The sequence below is a fragment of the Bos indicus genome, chromosome 2 (assembly GCF_029378745.1).
Source record: "Bos indicus isolate NIAB-ARS_2022 breed Sahiwal x Tharparkar chromosome 2, NIAB-ARS_B.indTharparkar_mat_pri_1.0, whole genome shotgun sequence".
Classification (NCBI taxonomy): Eukaryota; Metazoa; Chordata; class Mammalia; order Artiodactyla; family Bovidae; genus Bos; species Bos indicus.
The window spans coordinates 21,664,140-21,683,398 of NC_091761.1; the positions used below are offsets into that span (position 1 = coordinate 21,664,140).

A 19,259-nucleotide genomic window follows, 5' to 3' on the forward strand; every position below is an offset into this window, starting at 1 on the left:
CATCTGTATTACTAATGATTCTTCTCTTGTCTAAAAGGACTCCCAAAGACTTTTTTAAAAAATATGTTTTAACCCATTATTTAGATAATTATCAACTTGGCAAAGTCCTGGAGGAGGAGGGATGAAGAGGAGAAATTTAAAACCAAACCTATTGCCAACTGAAAATGAATCAAAACTAGAGAAAAGGATTTCAAATTTTTGACATAAGTGAATGGAAAATGTTTTTTAAATTCATCTAATTTGAAATACTGTAACATTTATAACTTACTTATAAATGAGTGACAAGTGACATTATACAGGATATACTGATTGACATGAGTGACATGTGACAGTATTCAGTAAACAGGGTGACAGTATACAGCCTTGTACTCCTTTACCAATTTTGAACCAGTCCATTGTTCTATGTCCGTTCTGACTGTGCCTCTTGACCTGCATACAGGTTTCTCAGGAGGCACGCAAGGTGGTCTGGTATTCTCTTTAAGAATTTTCTATAGTTTCCTGTGATCCACTCAGTCGATTTAGGATTTGAAATAGCTCAGCTGGAATTCCATCACCTCCACTAGCTTTGTTCCTAGTGATGTGTCCTAAGGCCCACTTGACTTCACACTCCAGGATGTCTGGGTCTAGGTGACTGATCAGACACACCATTGTGGTTATCCAGGTCATTAAGATCTTGTTGTAGTTCTGTGTATTCCTGACACCTCTTCCTAATATCTTCTGCTTCTGTTAGGTCCATTACTGTTTATTCCTTTATTGTGCCCATCTTTGCATGAAATGTTCCCTTGGTATTTCTGATTTTCCTGAAGAGATTTCTAGTCTTTCCCATTTTATTGTTTTCCTCTATTTCTTTGAATTGTCCACTTCAGTTCAGTTCAGTCGCTCAGTCGTGTCCGACTCTTTGCGACCCCATGAATTGCAGCACGCCAGGCCTACCTGTCCATCACCAACTCCCGGAGTTCACTCAGACTCACGTCCATTGAGTCAGTGATGCCATCCAGCCATCTCATCCTCTGTCATCCCCTTCTCCTCCTGCCCCCAATCCCTCCCAGCATCAGAGTCTTTTCCAATGAGTCAACTCTTTGCATGAGGTGGCCAAAGTACTGGAGTTTCAGCTTTAGCATCATTCCCTCCAAAGAAATCCCAGGGCTGATCTCCTTTAGAATGGACTGGTTGGATCTCCTTGCAGTCCAAGGGACTCTCAAGAGTCTTCTCCAACACCACAGTTCAAAAGCATCAATTCTTCGGCACTCAGCCTTCTTCACAGTCCAACTCTCACATCCATACATGACCACAGGAAAAACCATAGCCTTGACTAGATGGACCTTTGTTGGCAAAGTAATGTCTCTGCTTTTGAATATGCTATGTAGGTTGGACATAACTTTCCTTCCAAGGAGTAAGCGTCTTTTAATTTCATGGCTGCAGTCACCATCTGCAGTGATTTTGGAGCCCAAAAAAATAAAGTCTGACACTGTTTCCACTGTTTCCCCATCTATTTCCCATGAAGTGATGGGACTGGATGCCATGATCTTCCTTTTCTGAATGTTGAGCTTTAAGCCAACTTTTTCACTCTCCACTTTCACTTTCATCAAGAGGCTTTTGAGTTCCTCTTCACTTTCTGCCATAAGGGTGGTGTCATCTGCATATCTGAGGTTATTGATATTTCTCCCGGCAATCTTGATTCCAGCTTGTGTTTCTTCCAGTCCAGAGTTTCTCATGATGTACTCTGCATAGAAGTTAAATAAGCAGGGTGATAATATACAGCCCTGATGTACTCCTTTTCCTATTTGGAACCAGTCTGTTGTTCCATGTCCAGTTCTAACTATTGCTTCCTGACCTGCATACAGATTTCTCAAGAGGCAGGTCAGGTGGTCTGGTATTCCCATCTCTTTCAGAATTTTACACAGTTTATTGTGATCCACACAGTCAAAGGCTTTGGCATAGTCAATAAAGCAGAAATAGATGCTTTTCTGGAACTCTCTTGCTTTTTCCATGATCCAGCAGATATTTGGCAATTTGATCTCTGGTTCCTCTGCCTTTTCTAAAACCAGCTGGAACATCTGGAAGTTCACGGTTCACGTATTGCTGAAGCCTGGCTTGGAGAATTTTGAGCATTACTTTACTAGCATGTGAGATGAGTGCAATTGTGCGGTAGTTTGAGCATTCTTTGGCATTGCCTTTCTTTGGGATTGGAATGAAAACTGACCTTTTCCAGTCCTGTGGCCTCACTTACGGAGGCTTTATTATCTCCCTTTGCTAATCTTTGGAACTCTGCATTCAGATGGGTATATCTTTCTTTTTTTCCTTTGCCTTTCACTTCTTTGTTTTCTCAACTATTTGCAAGGCCTCCTCAGACAACCAGTTTGCCTTTTTGCATTCTTTTTCTTGGGGATGGTTTTGATCACTGCCTCCTATACAATGTTACAAACCTCCATCCATATTTCTTCAGGTACTCTATCAGATCTGACCCCTGAGCTCCTGAGGTTTTAACGATCAATGTTACACTACACTAACAGTAGTACAGTGTTACTAACATATAGGGATGGTACTTTCATTTTAACTTGAGACATAAACTGTGTCAATACTTTGGCTTCTTTCAGGTCTCTTGAGTAATGATATTAGTTTTAAAAGAGGGGTTTGTTGACTCACATACAGGCATACAGGCCGGAAACCTGCTAAATGCCAGATACCGTTACTGAACTGCAGTTCTTTAACTGTCAAATACATGCCCCACAATCTTCCAACAGTTTCTGTTTCACTTGAGTTTGGAGATGTTCGAGAGTACCATTTATGCTCATGAAAGTAAAAGTGTTGGTTGCTCAATTGTGCCTGACTCTTTGGGACCCCATGGACTAAAGCTCGCCAGGCTCCTCTGTCCATGGAATTCTCCAAGCAAGAATATTAAAGTGGGTTGCCATTCTCTTCTCCAGGGGATCTTCCCAACCCAGGGATTGAACCCATGTCTCTTATGTCTCCTGCATTAGCAGGTGAAGTTTTTATTGTTGAGCAAATATGTTTATATGTAAACTCAATTCACAATTTTGCTACAGACTAGAAATCATCACTTAATAAGCAGAAAAATAGGCACTGGAAAAAATGTGCTTTAAAAAAACTAATGCAAAAAATAAAAAACTAATGCAGATTTTTGCAGGGGTCCCTATCATACTTTTCAACGGTGCCAGTGTGTATTTATTGAACAACCAATATCCCTACAGTTAACATTTGAAACATTTAAGTTGTAAAAAGAATCACAGATTTCTAGTTTGTAGGAGTGTATTTGTGTTAACTGCGGCACAATAAATATAATCTCTTTTGTCCTTAATGTTAGTCAAATGACCCCCGCCCCTTCCACACACACACACAGTTTTTAAACAGGTACCTCCAAAGTTTGACAGATATTTTCTTGGTATTGCATCAACCTGTGAAGCAGTAGGATAGTAATGTGGAAACAGCGCTATTTCTATGCCGTATTAGTGTCCTTTGGTTTTCTCTGAAGTGTTAACACGGAGTTGTTCATGTTCTAAAGATTTGAAATTATCTCTACTAAAATTGATGTATTTTTGCCTATAACTACTTAGTAAAGGAAAATTGATAAAATAGGATACACCATAATATGGAAGGTTTTCTCATAAAAAAGTCCCTGTTACTATTTTAAGTTAGGGAGATATAGTGTAAAGCACTGTATTTCCTTTTGGTAAGTTACTTTGAACATAATTATATGCTAACATCACGTACAGGGCGCTAAGAGCCGGAGGAATCAGTTTCAGCTACAGCTTAGTAAAATTCGAAAAAATGCCATTCATAGTAAAGGCTTTCTCGTTTATTTTCAGAACTGACATCTTTCGCATTTCAGACATGTTGGGGGCTCGAGAGTTAATTTCCAGCACACTCCGCTTCTAAACCGAAGCTCTCCGTCTCAGGGTTCAGTTGTAGCCGGAAGGTGGGTTTTGGTGAGCGCCTCCCTACGCTTTACTCTCCTTTCTACCTAGGACCGGGAAGTGACAGCAACGGAAATACCAGGTTTCCGGAGCTGGGCTCAGAGGACGCCTGCTTTCTCTCCCGCCGCTCGCAGCCTTCCCAGAGTTCACCTTTCCTTCCTGCACACCATCAACCTCACGCGACCTCAGCATCCACCTGCTCCAGCGCCCCACACTCGCGCCCGCCTCCCAGCCGTCTGCCAATCACAGTCTGCAGTTGCTCGCGGGTTACAGAGACACAGCTCTTTTGACTCTCTGGTCCCGCCTCCTCCATAACTGCTTCCCGCCCTTCGAGTTCTTTATCCAATAATCAGCGCTCGAGTATCCCTTGGTTCCCGCCTCCTTTTCCCTGCCCTCCTGAAGTCCTACCCACTTCCTTAAGCCTGAGGGAACCACCTGACCCGGAGGCGCTCCTCTGAAGGAAGGCTAGAAGGGGAGCGTGCGTGTAGGGGAGGGGCGCGAGAAGAAAGGAGGGATGCCGGGAGTGGGGCGGAGAGAAGGGTTGTCAGTCCGATCTCGCGAGAGAGGACGGAAGCCTGTGGGAGCCCGTGGCCTTTAAAGTGCGGTTCAGCCCTTTCCTCTAGGGGTAGTTTGTAAACACCGCGGAGCTTGGGTCTTCCCAAAGACCGAAAAGAGCATGAACTAGTGAGCTGGAAAGGTGAGTAGTGATGAGGAGAGGGCCGCAGGACTGGAGACTGTAGGGATACGGAGAAAGAAGGCACTAACATGGCGACGTCGCTCACCATAGTCCCCACCCCCCGCTTCCCATCACCTCGGGCTCTCCTGCCTCTGTGCCTAGCCCTCGGGGCGGCTGTGGCTGCGCTGCCGCCTCTGCGGCCCGCGCGGCGTCGGCTTCAGGAGCCGGACTGGCCAGGCCGGACCGTTAGGTAACTGGCATTTGTTGTTCCGGCCCCTCCCCGCTCGCGCGCTTTCCTAACGTGGAGGAAAAAGGAATAACGGCGTCTCTTAGACCCCTCCCCCGATGTACCTTCCCCTTCTCTGGTCTGTTCAGAGGTCCCGGGGGCACATGTCGGAGTCGCAGAGGGCGCGGGGAAACCCCCCCTCAGTTCTGGAATGGAACAGGAAGAGGGCCGGCTCTGGTCTCTGCACTCAGTGGTTGGGCACTGTATATGATGGTGGCGTGGGGAGGAACTGGAGGCGCGGTAGAAAATAGGGTCAGGGTCTCTGGCTGCGGTGGAAGCTGACGGAACAAATGGAATGGAGAACCTGGGACTTGGAAGTCTTGGCCTTATCTGTCCTTTCTGCCCCTTCACACTCCCGCCACCCCCCACTTTTTCCCGATGGGGCGGGGCTGAGGTGCGGTGCAGATTGATTCTTGTATTTTCCCCCATTTTTTTTTTTTTTTTTAAACCTTCCTGGGTAGACTGTAGAGAATCGTAGGGGTATAACCTTTTTTTTTTTTTTTAATTGATGCCCTGGGGACCAGTACCGAGAGTGTGTGTGCATGTGTGTATGTATGTGTGTGTGGGGGGGTTCTGTGTTCACTTGTTCAACTGACGCTAGAAGGAGGGAGAGAGCGAAAGAGATGGGGACTATTTTTGTGCCCTTATATCGTATAAAATTATCTTTGCCTTTGGTTAATGAAGAGTTTTAAAACTGGCCAGGCCAAGAGCAAAACTACTGTGAATATGATGGAGTAAAAGGGATTACTCCTGATGGACTTTAGGCTATTGACTAATACCTATTATTATGTGAAAGTAACAATTTCTAGGGAATTTTAAAATTTGGAGACAGTAACAGTAGATACACTTAATGTATAGATTTGAAATCAGAACAAAAACTGTTGCGCTGAGCACATTTTTTGTCCTATCTGAAGTAATTTATAACCACTGTCAGTCTCTCTAGGCATTATCTTAAAGCCTATATTTTTGGTGTTTTGTACCAAAACTATGAAGGTGAGAAACTTCTTAGAAAGTCATCCCTATATGGTTAAGTGCCCTGAAAGACAAATATAATAGCAATTATATTTTGTTATTTAATTGATTACACTGACTTGAAGAATCTACTAAAAACACTCTTCTCAAAACTGCAGGAACATCGTTGTAAAGTATGTTAAAAAAAATAGAGATGTCTTTCTTCAGATCAAACAATTAAGGCCATCGATAATTGAATCCTAATCTTTGTAAAATAATCTGTAAGAATAGTCCAAATTTACAGTGCTGTGTATGCTGCTTCCCCAAGACATGTTTAATCTTACTCTGAGAGGGTGCTGCCGCCATTAGGTTTTTAACTAAAATATAATACTGTAATTTAGAACATAAGTGCTTGTTTTTTAACTGTCATTAAGGACGGAGCTTTCAGGTGCTTTTGTGCTTATGTTTTTAAGGTACATGATACCTTCTGCAGATTTGATTGTATTTTCTAGAAGTTCTTTTTAAAACATATTAGAATGTTTATTTTATATTTGGGGCACTATATTATCTATTAGATAATGTAATCCAGAAATTCCTACATTTACTTTACTTGGAGTATTTGTTTTGTGTTTTAAAACTAAGATTAACAGTAAAAATGATTTTGTCAGCTCTTTCATAAATTGGAGTATTTGTATTTAGGATTTAGAAGCTATATGAATTTCGTTTTTAAAAATGATGTACTCTGCCTCAAATTTCTACTACCTATAATTAGTATTAACTTTCAATTAATCATCTACATTTTTTCTACTTAAATTTTTGTATTTTGGAAAAGTTGGGGTTTAATGACTTGTATGTTATCTGCTGGTAAATTGTTGTTAGATCATATTAGATCAAGTAAACAGTCCCACTGTACATGCTGTTTCCACTCATTTTTGTTTTCAAGCTCTTCCTTCCATTATGAAGTAAAGACTATAAGCTGGTACTTCTTTCTCTTTAATAGTCTTACTGTAATGTCCTCCAACAAGGTAAAGTAGTTGAAGTCTCCCTATTTAAAACCAGATTTCCACCAGTCTCTCATTGAAAACCCAGTGAGTAGCAATAATGTATTTTTTAAAATTAATACACAAAATGTTATTCTAGGCTCTAATTAAAATGTACTGTAAATAAAACAAATTAGCAGTTATAGTCAGAAGTTTAACTTACTATATTTCTGTTTATCTTATTCTCACACCTATTCCTTAAGACTAAGAACGTACATAAAATTCCTCATGTTCTCTTAATGGAACTTAACGAGGAGGTAGTAGTAATAGTATTCACCATTCATATCTAGGGGCCAATCCCACAAAACATCTTATTTCTGTTTCTTAAGGTTAAAAACTTAGTGTAAGGTATAGTTTCAAAGAAATTTAAGGAAGTTTGTGGATTTTTAAGGCCAACAATAATTGGAATTATTTTACATATATATTGTAATTGTAAATACAGATTATTACTTTCACTTAATTCTTTTTAACAAGCTTGAAACTGATACATCATTTACATTTTTATTTTTACTGATGCTTTTTTTCCTCTTGGCATTTTGGTAATTGTAGTAATTAAAAACATTTTTTGCAACAAGAAGGGATGTAAATAAATGCTTTGGGGGCTAGGCCTATTCACCCGTCTGCAGTCTGTCTTAACAAAGATAGTGATTCTCAGTCATTTTTTCTGTCACAATATCCAAGGAATAGAAAGCACTCCCAACAGCTGTTGTTGTTTAGTTGCTAAGTTGTGTCCAACTTTTTGCAACCCCATGGACTGCCAGGCTCCTCTGTCCTTGGGGTTTCCCAGGCAGGAATACTGGAGTGGGTTACCATTTCCTTTTCCAGGGGATCTTCCCAATACAGGGATCAAACTTGTCTCTCCTGCTTGGCAGGCTGATTCTGTACCACTGAGCCACCTGAGAAGCCTAGTCCCAACAGTAATAGTAGCTTATTATTGGAGAGATTCTCAAGATTAGTAGAGAAAGACAAGGAAAAGGCAATGGCACCCCACTCCAGTACTCTTACCTGGAAAATCCCATGGACAGAGGAGCCTGGTAGGCTGCAGTCCATGGGGTCACTATGAGTCGGACACGACTGAGCGACTTCACTTTCACTTTTCACTTTCCTGCATTGGAGAAGGAAATGGCAACCCACTCCAGCGTTCTTGGCTGGAGAATCCCAGGGACGGAGGAGCCTAGTGGGCTGCAGTCTATGGGGTCTCCCAGAGTCAGACACGACTGAAGCGACTTAGCCCCAGCAGCAGCAGCAGAGAAAGACAGGTGGGAATGATTGTAATTGGCAAAAGCCAGTTGGTAAATCACCAGGTGTATTTTGGTATTACATGGCTACCTTAATAATGACCTTAAGTTTATAAATATGTTCCCTAAACATTCTTTAGTTTGCCTCATGGAACCTGAATCTTTGACATTCCAGTTTTATAACTTAGTTTTTTTCTAATTCTATTGTTTGGGTTAGTGAGTTTCCTTTTATTTATTGGATACTTCCTAGGATAGTGTTACCAGAAATGACTGAACTGATAAAATTGTAATACTGTGATTTCTGTGCAATCCAGTTATCATTTTCTTCTACTTCACCAATCCCACTATAAACATTTCAGTGAGACCTTTCATTTCTTCCTGATGATTCAATTTAAAGACCATACTTCTGATATTTGTGCTTTTGATTTCTTTACTAATTATTTACTATAAGTACAACATCATTTCTCAATCACAGTGTTGAGAGTCACTGGTATCTTTTATCTTTCGTAAGATAGATTTTAATGATTGTGAAATATGGATGTTGGAATGAGGGTTACTTCTGAGGTAGTATCTCTTTCATTTACTTTAATTTTGACATACTTTGTATGGTGTCGGAGGATATAAGCTTACTAGTGTTGTTATGGGAATTGTACATAATCTATATCTTATTTATGCCCTCTTCATAATGAAAAATTATTATTGATATACTCCTGAGGGGTGATTATGAATTATTTTAATTCTTGCTGAGCTGTGAATTTCTATTTAATCTTTTTATTCTTTCAGAGATAAGTTTTTAGTGAGGAAAAGCAGTGATCAAGAAGCGTATTTTGCTCATCTGCCTTGAGCAGAAACAATGCTGGAGATGTTATTTCACATAACTCATATGATTACCAAGTCTAAAATAATGTTATTGGTAAAAACTTGGATTAGCACTGTTCACATTCATAACCATTAATCTGTAAGTTCTTTGTGTTTATATATTTCTAATCTTGTTCTATTGTAATTTTAAAATTTAAAGTAAGAACTTGCTTACCTTATATCACCTAGGAAGTAGAGGTCTGGGAATAATCAAGACTCACTTGAGAAATGAAGTTCGACTTAAAAATTGGACTACCGTTATTTTTATTAAAGAATATTTTGAGACATTGGGCTAATTTCACTATTCACGTACAGCTATCCCTCAATATCTGTGGAAGTTTGGTTCCAGGATCCCCTGTGGATACCAAAATTTATTGATACTCAAGTCCCATGTATAAAATGGCATTGTATTTGCATATAACCTAAGTTCATCCTCCCATGTTCTTTAAATCATCCTACATGACTTATGATACCTAATACAGTGTAAATGCTGTGTACATGGTTGCCAGCAGGAGACAAACACAAGATTTGCTTTTTAGAACTTTCTGAAATTTCTTCCCCCGAATTTTTTTTTTTTTTTTTGCCACACTGCTTGGGATATTGGAACTTCCCTGACCAGAGATTGAACCTGTGCCCCCTGCATTGGAAGTACAGAGCCTTAACCATTGGACCACCAAAGAAGTCCTGTTCCCCCAAATATTTTTGATTCAAGGTTGTTTGAATCCATAGGGCCATCTGCACTCATAATGTACTTTCATGAATACAGTATTGAGAAAAGTCTATGATGCTCTTCATGTATCTCATCAACTTTGAGGAATTTCATCAAAACTTGGGTATACTCTTGGGAGTGGTGATATGTATGAAGAACATCTGTCATGTGTACTGTGTGTACGTATGTGGAATTTTCCAGGCAAGAATACTGGAGTGGGTTGCCATTTCCTACTCCAAGGAATCTTTCTGACTCAGGAATCGAACCTGTGTCTATTGCATCTCCTGCTTTGGCAGACAGATTCTTTACCACTTTGGCAGGCACAGATTCTGTGCCACCTGGCAAGTCCCATGTCTGCTGGTAGTGGGCAACAATTAAAAACTACTGCTTTCATCCTTAAAGCTGAGTTTATATTTTTCTCACTTCCTTACACTGATGAACTAAACATGTACCAGATAACTTGAGGGGATACCATCAAATTCATGGGTTAAAGATTAATTAAAAAAAACTTCTGTCTAAAAATTTAACTAGTTCTCACCTTCAGACTTTAAAAAAAAGGAGGTAGTAAGATTAGGATTATTAGGAAAATGTACATTTAAAGTCAAAATAAAACAGTAAAATTTATAATAAACTGAATAGATACTGTATGAGTGCTGTGCACTGTACTTAATGTATTTTACATATACAGTAATTTCACTTTTTTTGGACAATCCTGAAGCTAGTATATTTTTCTTACTGGAGAGGATAGTAGTGAAATCATACCATTTAAATTTTTCCTAGCTTAGAAATTCAAAGAATCTTAAACCTTGAAAGGAGAATGAAGTCCTTCTAGCTTACACCTTCAGGTTTTCAGCTTCTTAGGTTTATTATGACTATACTGCTGTTCCCAGTGTGAGTTCTAGGATCATTTCTTGGCTTTTTTTTTTTTTTTTTTTTTTTTTTTGGTGCTTACCAAGATATGAGAAGGAAATTAGATCACAGAGAAAACTCTAATAAATCTTTGCAGCTCCTTGGTCTGCAAGCCTGTCCTCCCGAGTCCTACAGTTTTTGCTTTATTAATTTTCTATTCCTCATCAAAGATAACCACATACTTTGCATTATAGAACAATTGAAATTTATCTCACAACTTTTGTCAGAAGTCCAGCTGGGCCCTCTTTTTAGGACCTTACAAAGTCTAAATCAGTATGCTCACAGAGCTACATTTTTGGGGAAGTGGGGAGTCTCGGAGGAAGAATCCACTTTCCAGTTTGTTTGGATTGTTGACTGCATACAGTTACAGGACTGCCGTTCCTCTTGCCTCGTTGACTGTCAGTTGGAGCTGGTCTTCACTTGTAGAAGCTAAAATGCTTTCAGTATTGCTGCCTCAAGTAATGGCAAGTAAAGTCTATCTCTTGCTTATCTCTGACTTCTGCTACTGTCAGAATCTGACAGAGAAAGTTCTCTGCTCTCACTGGGTCATATGATCAGATTGGCCCATTTGGATAACCCAGGATAACCTTCCTGTTTCAGAATCTGTGACCATTTTTATATCTGCAAAGTCCATTTTGCTCTGTAACATAACCTATTCATAGATTCCAGGGGGATCGGGGTGCGGACATCTTTGGGCAACCATTCTGTCTAGTATACTCATACTCCTGAAAATAATTTGATGAACTGTGTACTCTTGCACATTTCTAAGTTGATTCTTAAAATTTTTCTTTGTAAGTTTAGTTTTAGTTGGCTTAAAACTCATCATTCAGAAAATGAAGATCTTGGCATCCAGTCCCATCACTTCATGGCAAATAGATGGGGAAAAAGTGGAAATGGTGTCAGATTTCATTTAATTGGGCTCCAAAATCACTGTGGACAGTGACTGCGGCCATGAAATTGAAAGATGCTTGCTCCTTGGAAGAAAAGTTTTAAAGCAGAGACATCACTTTGCTGACAAAGGTCTGTATAGTCAAAGCTATGGTTTTTCCAGTAGTCGTGTGTGAATGTGAGAGTTGGACCATAAAGAAGGCTGAGCGCCAAAGAATTTATACTTTCAAACTGTGGTGTTGGAGAAGACTCTTGAGAGTCCCTTGGACAGTAAGGAGATCAAACCAGTCAATCTTAAAGGAAATCAACCCTGGATATTCTTTGGAAGGACTGATGATGAAGCTTCAGTACTTTGGCCACCTAATGTGAAGAGACAGCCCATTGGAAAAGACCCTGATGCTGGAAATGATTGAGGGCGAGAGGAGAAGCGGGCAAGAGAGGATGAGATGTTTGGATGGCATCACTGACTCAATGGACATGAGTTTGAGCAAACTCCGGGAGATAGTGAAGGACAGGGAAGCCTGGCATGCTGCAGTCTATGGGGTTACAAAGAGTCAGACACAGCGAGCTGAAAAAAAAATGATTTCTGACTTTTCAAGATATTGACACCATTCTAAGTACAGTTGATTTTTGATGAACACAGGTTTGAACTGCATGGGTTGACTTACGTGAATTTTTTTCAGTAGTATATACAATATTACTGCGTCACCTGCCAGTAGTTCAACCTGTGGGAGCAGAACTGCGAAAGTGGAGGATCCACATATACAGAAGACATCTCTTCAGTTACAGTCAGGTTTTGGACTGTATGGAAGATTGGTGCCCTGAGTTGTTCGAGCGTCAACTGTGATCCTTAGTGATTCAATCTGTCATTGGTTTAAAAAAACAAACGACTTAATTCACCTTTAACAATTGAGCATTTTTATTGTTCCTTTTTCTTACTGAACTTATAATTAAGAATAATTTTATTTGAATCCAGGGTATTTTAATGCTTTAAACTATTTTGATCACATCACCTTATCCTACTTCTTTGCAACAAATATAAATTGAACTTTACAGAGTTTCCTATTGATTTCCTCTTTGCTTTGTTCTCATGAAGCTCACTCTCAGGACAATGCATTTTTCCACAGTATTTTGAGAATAGAAGAGGCAATCATTAAATGAAAGGGTTTTTGTTCCTGTCATCACATTGTTCAGTATCTGAATTCAAAACATGCCTCAACACAAGGCACGACACCATTCTTAAAAAGCCATGCTTTGCTTTAACAGCACTATTTTAAGGGTGCCTTGATTAATGGAGGCTTTAAGACACTCTTATTTTAAATCATCCCCTTGTTTTGTTCCATGGAGATTTTTACAATCCAGGGCAATGCATTGTAATAATATTTGATATGGCTAAGAGGTATGGGTTTCTTTTCAAGTATGGAATTATGAGCACTTAGGGAAAGCAGGCAGATTATTATTAGGAAAGCAAACATAGGGAAGTTGAAGATACAAGAATTGATGTTCTTAAAACATGTCTTACTTATGAGTCCCTTGAAAAGTCTTAGTGTATCTGCAGTAATACAAACACCTGTCTGAATGTTGCTGCCTTGAAAGTCTATTCCCCCACCCACCTAGCTCTTCTGCTCCCACAAGGCCAGAAGCTAGCTTCTCTCCCAGAATCACCCTTAAGTAGAATTAATTCCTTTCTCACACTGATGTCTACCTTTTTGGGCCCTGTTCCTTGCCCCAATTTCTCTTTCCTGAATACTTGTCATTAGTAGTGTTTGTCCCCTTTAGCAGACAGATCCTACCTCTTACCTACAAGTCGATTTTATCCAAGTATAAGACACACATACACAGTAGCTGGGGTAGGGTAGTAGTAGTAAAGGAGAGAGTCCTTACATTTGTGCCCTTCAAGTTACAAACAAATAAACCTTTATTTTTAATGTTTTTCAAAGTCTAGATAATTAGCTTAACCTTGCATGCATTAAACATGAGCTCTGTTTGGCAGATTCAGCTGGCTGGCTTAATGTTCTTGCTTTTGCTTGAAGTAAAGATCATAAGGCTATCTTGCTGCTTTCTAGATATAAGTTCCTGGTCTTTTGTAAGCAGCTGCTGAACTAAATGCAAATATTCAATAGGAAAATCTGAAGCCATACTTAAGCATTTCCATGAAAGATAATTTGCAGAAATTTATCTCTCTCTGGAAGATGTGAAACTTTGAGCTATCCCACAGAGCCATTTGTCCTTTGAATTGCTGCTCCTTTCATAGTCCCCATTTTACATTTGTCTAGCAGAATACCCTCTTCTGGTCCCTTTTCCTTTAAGGAATAGTCTGTATATAAAACAGAATTTTGTTGCCAGCTTTGAAATAAAGAGTCATTATCGCTTTTGGTATTTGCATCAGAAGTTTTAAACATATTAAGGCCTTTTCAGCCAACCTTATTCAAGGTAAAGTACAAGTTCTCTTTTCAACAGTTTGTGCAATAAGGAAAAGGAGCTTCAAATTCACACTTGGCTCTCACGTAAGGGAGCTCAGCACTCAAATGTAGAGAAAAGTTGATTTTCCCTTTAACTTTGTTCAGGAACAAAGTTCCTGCCTTTTCCTAATGCAGTTAACTGAGCTTTCTAGCAGGTTCTTACCCAATTTCATCTTAGGCACTCCATTACTTACCTAACGGTCCCGTGTAATCATTTTTATGGAAAGTTTATGGAAAACCTAGTGAGATTATCCTTCCAAACCTTAGCTATTTACGTTGTTTCTTTACTCTGGTCTTCAGATACAGATTGGTCTTGCATATTTAGAGAAGTCCTTATTAACATTGGTCTTGCTCCTTGGCTGCTAGCAGAACTATCTACTTTTGAAAGCTCCCATCAGTGGACTGATAAGGCATCTCTACAAGGGATCCAACCATCTTCCATTTTAGAACGACCAGAGTATGATGATAGAAAAAACTATCCACCAATATTCATTCTCGTCTTTTTTCCTTATTGTAGATGCTCCATTTCCCCCCACCCCCACCTTGAGCATATGATGAAATAAAGAATGTATTTCCCGGCTTCCCTGCTAGCTCTAGCCATGTGACTTAAGTTCTGACCAGAATAGAGGTTTCCTGTAAAATTTCTGAAAAGTGTCCTTGAAAGGAGGCTATCACTCATCTCCCCATTTTCCTTCTTGTCATCTGATGTGATGGTTAGACCTTGAGCAGTTATTTTAAGCCATGATGGAGATGGCACATGTTGAAGATGGCAAAACTGCAAAATAGAAGGAACCTGGGTTCCTAATGGTCATGGTTCTGACTGCCTGTTTTCATGTGAGAAATAAACTTTTGACTCACTTAAGCCATTGTTATTTTGAGTTTTCTCACTCACCGCTAAACCTAATCCTAGCTGATACAGGTGTAAAAAAGTCAAGTTGTTTTCAAATAAGAACCACATAAACTGTTGTGTAGAGCACACAGATACAGGAGGAACTATTAATATGTTCACTATAAGAATTTTGCTGCTCAGATTCAGCACTGCCATTTTACAGATCAGCTATGACTACCTCTCCCTTCTGTTGCATTAAAAAGTTTTATTTTTCTCTTTTCACCAAGACTCCATTACCATGCTTCCATCCTTGAAACTATTACACCTCTAATAGGTGGCAGTGTGCCAGGAGTTGTGGGAGGCCACAGGATAAGTATCTTCCTGGAAGATTTTTGAGGGAACCTTAATTTTTATATTAAATAATGGAATGGAAGGCAAAATTCACATGCACTTTAAAATGTAAAATAGCCATTTATAAATTTTTGTAGTGAAGTTATTTAGCTCTTGCAGAGTAATGAGTTTTCTCTTTTCTGTCTCTCCTTTGCCCTAAGGATATTTAGATGGAAGCTTGAGAAGCACTGCTTACTTGATAAGAGCTGACAGATACCTGGCAGCAGAGTAGATAAAGCTCATGGCCTACCAGCTAGAAAGGTAAGAGATTTTAAGTTTTTACTGCAAAAGTGGCCTTTTATTTTGTGATTGTCTCTCAAATATTATTAAAGAGGTATTTCCAGACAGCAATCCTCAGAATGTTAGTGTCCTACCATATTGACTATTGTTTAATAAAAAAAAAAATTCTGAGGTTTGGCAGATTTGGAGATGTCCTTTTGGAGCTACAATGCATATCAGCATATAAAAGCACACCAAAGACTTTACATAAAAGTACATAATTTTAATTCAAAGGGTCCTAACTTGTCTGACTAGGGAGTCCTTTATAGCAAAGGGTCCCAGTATGAAAGTCGCAGCTCTTGTAGGACTTCATAAGGATAGTAACAGGAGTTAATCCTTGAGATATTTTCTATATTTTAAAAACAATTTGGACAGAAAGTCCTACTCTCTTGGATGTGCTCAATAACTGGATTACTAAAAGAGACATTTGAAATTACAGGGTATGGGGAAAGTGGAGGGAGGAAGATCAGTGGTGAGTGGCATTAACTAAGAAACAGATGAATGGGAAGTAAAAGCACTCTAGGATGAGAGAGTGAGCTGATTAAAGTTTGCATTACTACAGCCAGAAAATCAAGGTATCATAAGAATGCGGTGGGTGTCAGAGGCCAGTCCATGCAAGGGTATCCAGACACTGTTAAGGATTAGAGACCTAATCATAAGAGCATAACTTCTCCTTTCCTCTCATTTTGACTGGCATTGTTTGAGTATAAATCATCATTCTCTTTCCTGAATCTAGATGTTTGTAACTGATTTTCTTATGCATGGTGTTACTCTCACTAATCATCCTCCACACTTCTATTAGTGATGTTGCCAAAATGCCCCTTTGATGATCTAAATCACCTATTTAAAATCTTTACATTTTTTATTATTTAATTCTTTAAATTTTTTAAATTTATTTTTTAATTGCTTTACAGAATTTTGTTATTTTCTGTCAAACCTCAACATGAATCTTCCCATTTTTAATAGCAAGATTAAGCAAACTTCTTTGACGAGCCAAATAGTAAGATTTTAGTCTTTATGGGGGTCACATATAGTCTCTATTGCTTCTTTCTCTCCTCCGCCCCTCCCACCCCACACACACCCCTCAACTATTTAGAAAGTTGAAAAACTTTAACATTTTGGCACAGGGCCATAGTTTATAATCTCAGGGTAGGGGTCAGATAAGGGAATAAGGTTGGACTCCAGACTCCTTGCTCGGGCACTAAAGGCCCTTTGAAATTTGCTTCCTGCTGTGGCCCCAGCTGTCTTCTTCAATCACATAGCCCATAGTTTAGCCATTAGAGGTTCTTGGAGATCCATCCTTCTGTGTATTCTGCTATTTCCTCTGCCCAAAACATCATCTCTTTTTTCTTTGAGAAGACTTAAGTCCAGGCATTACTTCCTTTAGTACCCTTCGCAGATCCTTTGTCTCTCCAGGGTTGGTTAGGTACTTGTCTTAATGACGGGGTAGAAGATCAGATAAATTTAACTTTAGAGAAAAGAAGAGCTCATACTCAGTATAGAAAAGATTCTCACTTGACCCAGTCACAGAAAGCATCAGGCTTCCTTTCACTCATCTTGGCTACATGGTTTTTTGTCCCTGTTTTCTGTGCCTGCTCCATTCTGGCTTTCATTAATTTCTTATCAGTATGAACATGATAGAAGGTGTCTGTGAATCCTGAGTATGATTTTAAATGTCTAATGTATAGCTCTGGTTGACTTTTTTTTTTTTTAACACATTTCTTGAAGAGGTAATCTGATTGGCTTAACTTATTCAGATGTCTTTCCTGGTTTACCTGAATGAAACAGGTATGTCGGGTAATGGAAATATAGGATTGCCCTTTGCTGGCCATCTGGCTCTAAGAGGGGATTACGGGTGGGGAAGAAAGGTAACCAGCTCTAGTATACTCCCTGTTCCCTATGTTCCCATAGCACCTGTGTATATCTTTATTATTGTATGTATATCACTAAATTAGTATTACTATTTTCACTTGTTTGTCTTCCTTACTAAACTAATTTTGAGGTCAGGAAACATACCTTATTCTTAATGCAGTATCAGGTACAAATAGTCAAATATCTTCAAATAAATTTCATAAAATATATTTGTATTAGAAATGTTTGGGAATTCTGCACATCATAGGTCACATTAAATATTATCTGTATTTCAGAAATCTGCTTTGAAACTTGAGTACATGTTTTAAATGTAGAGGTTACAACGTTTGTAGTTCTATAACTAGAAGATGAGTAAAATTCATATTTTAGAATGTAGTGATTTCTGAAATTAACCACCAGAAACGGATTCATTTCCCCCACTTCTGTTTTCAAAGATTCATTTGCTCATACTAGTTTCTATGAAGTGATTTCCTTTTTACTTGTTTTTGATAGGAGATCTAAGAAAAGCAGATATTTTTATCAGTTGTATCATTTGAATAATATAATTAAAAATGACATGGAAATATTGATATTACAGGGTAAAGGATTGTCTATCTTAATATGTTTAATATTGTCTATCTTAAAATGTTTAACCCACATTTCATGTTTTAAACAAGGGAGTTGCCTATAGGACAGCTAATTGTCTAAATTTTAGTTACCTCTCAAGTCTTTATTCAGATATAGAAATTATTATTCTGTTTGCTCTTAACTTTCAATACAGAACATAGTTTTTCTGTTCTTTGACACAATATGAAAGTTATAATCCAGAAACAATCAGAGAATTGTTAAGAGAATTTGTATATTTTAGTATATTCTCTTAACTATTGCTAAGTTACATGATGCTAATTATATAATGGTTATATGTGAATTATGATAGTGCATGTTATTTCTATACACTTTAAGCTCCTCCTGTAAGTTTTTCCGTTTTTATTTTTAGTTTTTTTTAGTTCAGAACCTTTTAAGATAAGTTGCTAGCATGATGTCCCATTCCTGCAAATACTTTATTTTCTACAATAAGACATTCTCCTCTTAAATCATAATACAACCATGAAAATCAAGAAGTTAATTTTAAAATATTGCTATCATCTAATCTGTACATTATATTTAAGTATTGCCAGTTATTCCAATAATGTCTGTCCTTTATAGCAAACAGATTCAGTCTAGAATCTCATGTTGCAGTTAGTTGTCATGACTCATTGGTCTTTTTCGATCTGAAACAGTTCCTTGATCTTTCCTTGACTTGGCACTTTGAAAATTATGGGCCAGTTGTTTTGAGGGGATTTACCTCAATTTGGGGTTGTGTAGTATTTCTTCATGATTAGATTCAGATTATGTGTCTTTGGCATGACTATCATGAAAGTGATGCTGTGACCTCCTCATTGCAACCCTTTGGTTGCAATGATATGGATACTGATTTTTCTTATTTTTAGTATTGTTAACTTGTATCACTTGAGTAAAGTGATGTTTGCCAGGCATTTGTACTGTATATTACTCTTTTGTCTTTAGTAATTAAAATGTATTTTATGGGGAGATAGTTTGAGAGGATGTAAGTATCCTGTCTAATCAAACTTTCAGTTTATTCTTCTATATTGGTATATATCTTTTATATCAGATTAATGAAATCCTATTTTATTTATAATATCTATTACTGTCATTTATTTTGATTCTGAAATTGTCTGAGATCTAGCCACTTTCTGACTAAATCCATAGTATTCCTTCTTTCTTGCACAAGGTACTTAAGGCCCATCATGTATTTTTCCTGCTTCAGCCCTGGAATCAACCAATTCTTCAAGGATCCCAGGTTCCTTTTGGTTGAAAATGGCATTTTGACATCAAGGTCTGGGTGCTAAGTGGGCTTCTTGCTTATGTGTTATCAGTGTTCCTAGGCCCTCTCAGTG

The 19,259-nt window shown here is 38.5% G+C and overlaps 1 protein-coding gene across 2 annotated transcripts in view; it reads left to right on the forward strand.

Moving 5' to 3' along the window:
• The first annotated feature begins 4,456 nt into the window (after positions 1–4,456).
• The window catches only part of ATF2 (activating transcription factor 2), an 83,639-nt gene continuing 68,836 nt past the window's right edge, over positions 4,457–19,259 (forward strand). Inside the window, exons 1-2 of one of the 2 annotated variants that reach the window (XM_070803154.1) lie at positions 4,457–4,632; positions 15,333–15,432. The gene's annotated coding sequence lies outside the window, so the exon portion shown is untranslated. The remainder of the gene's footprint in view (positions 4,633–15,332; positions 15,433–19,259) is intronic. The other variant, XM_070803147.1, reaches the window with a different exon arrangement.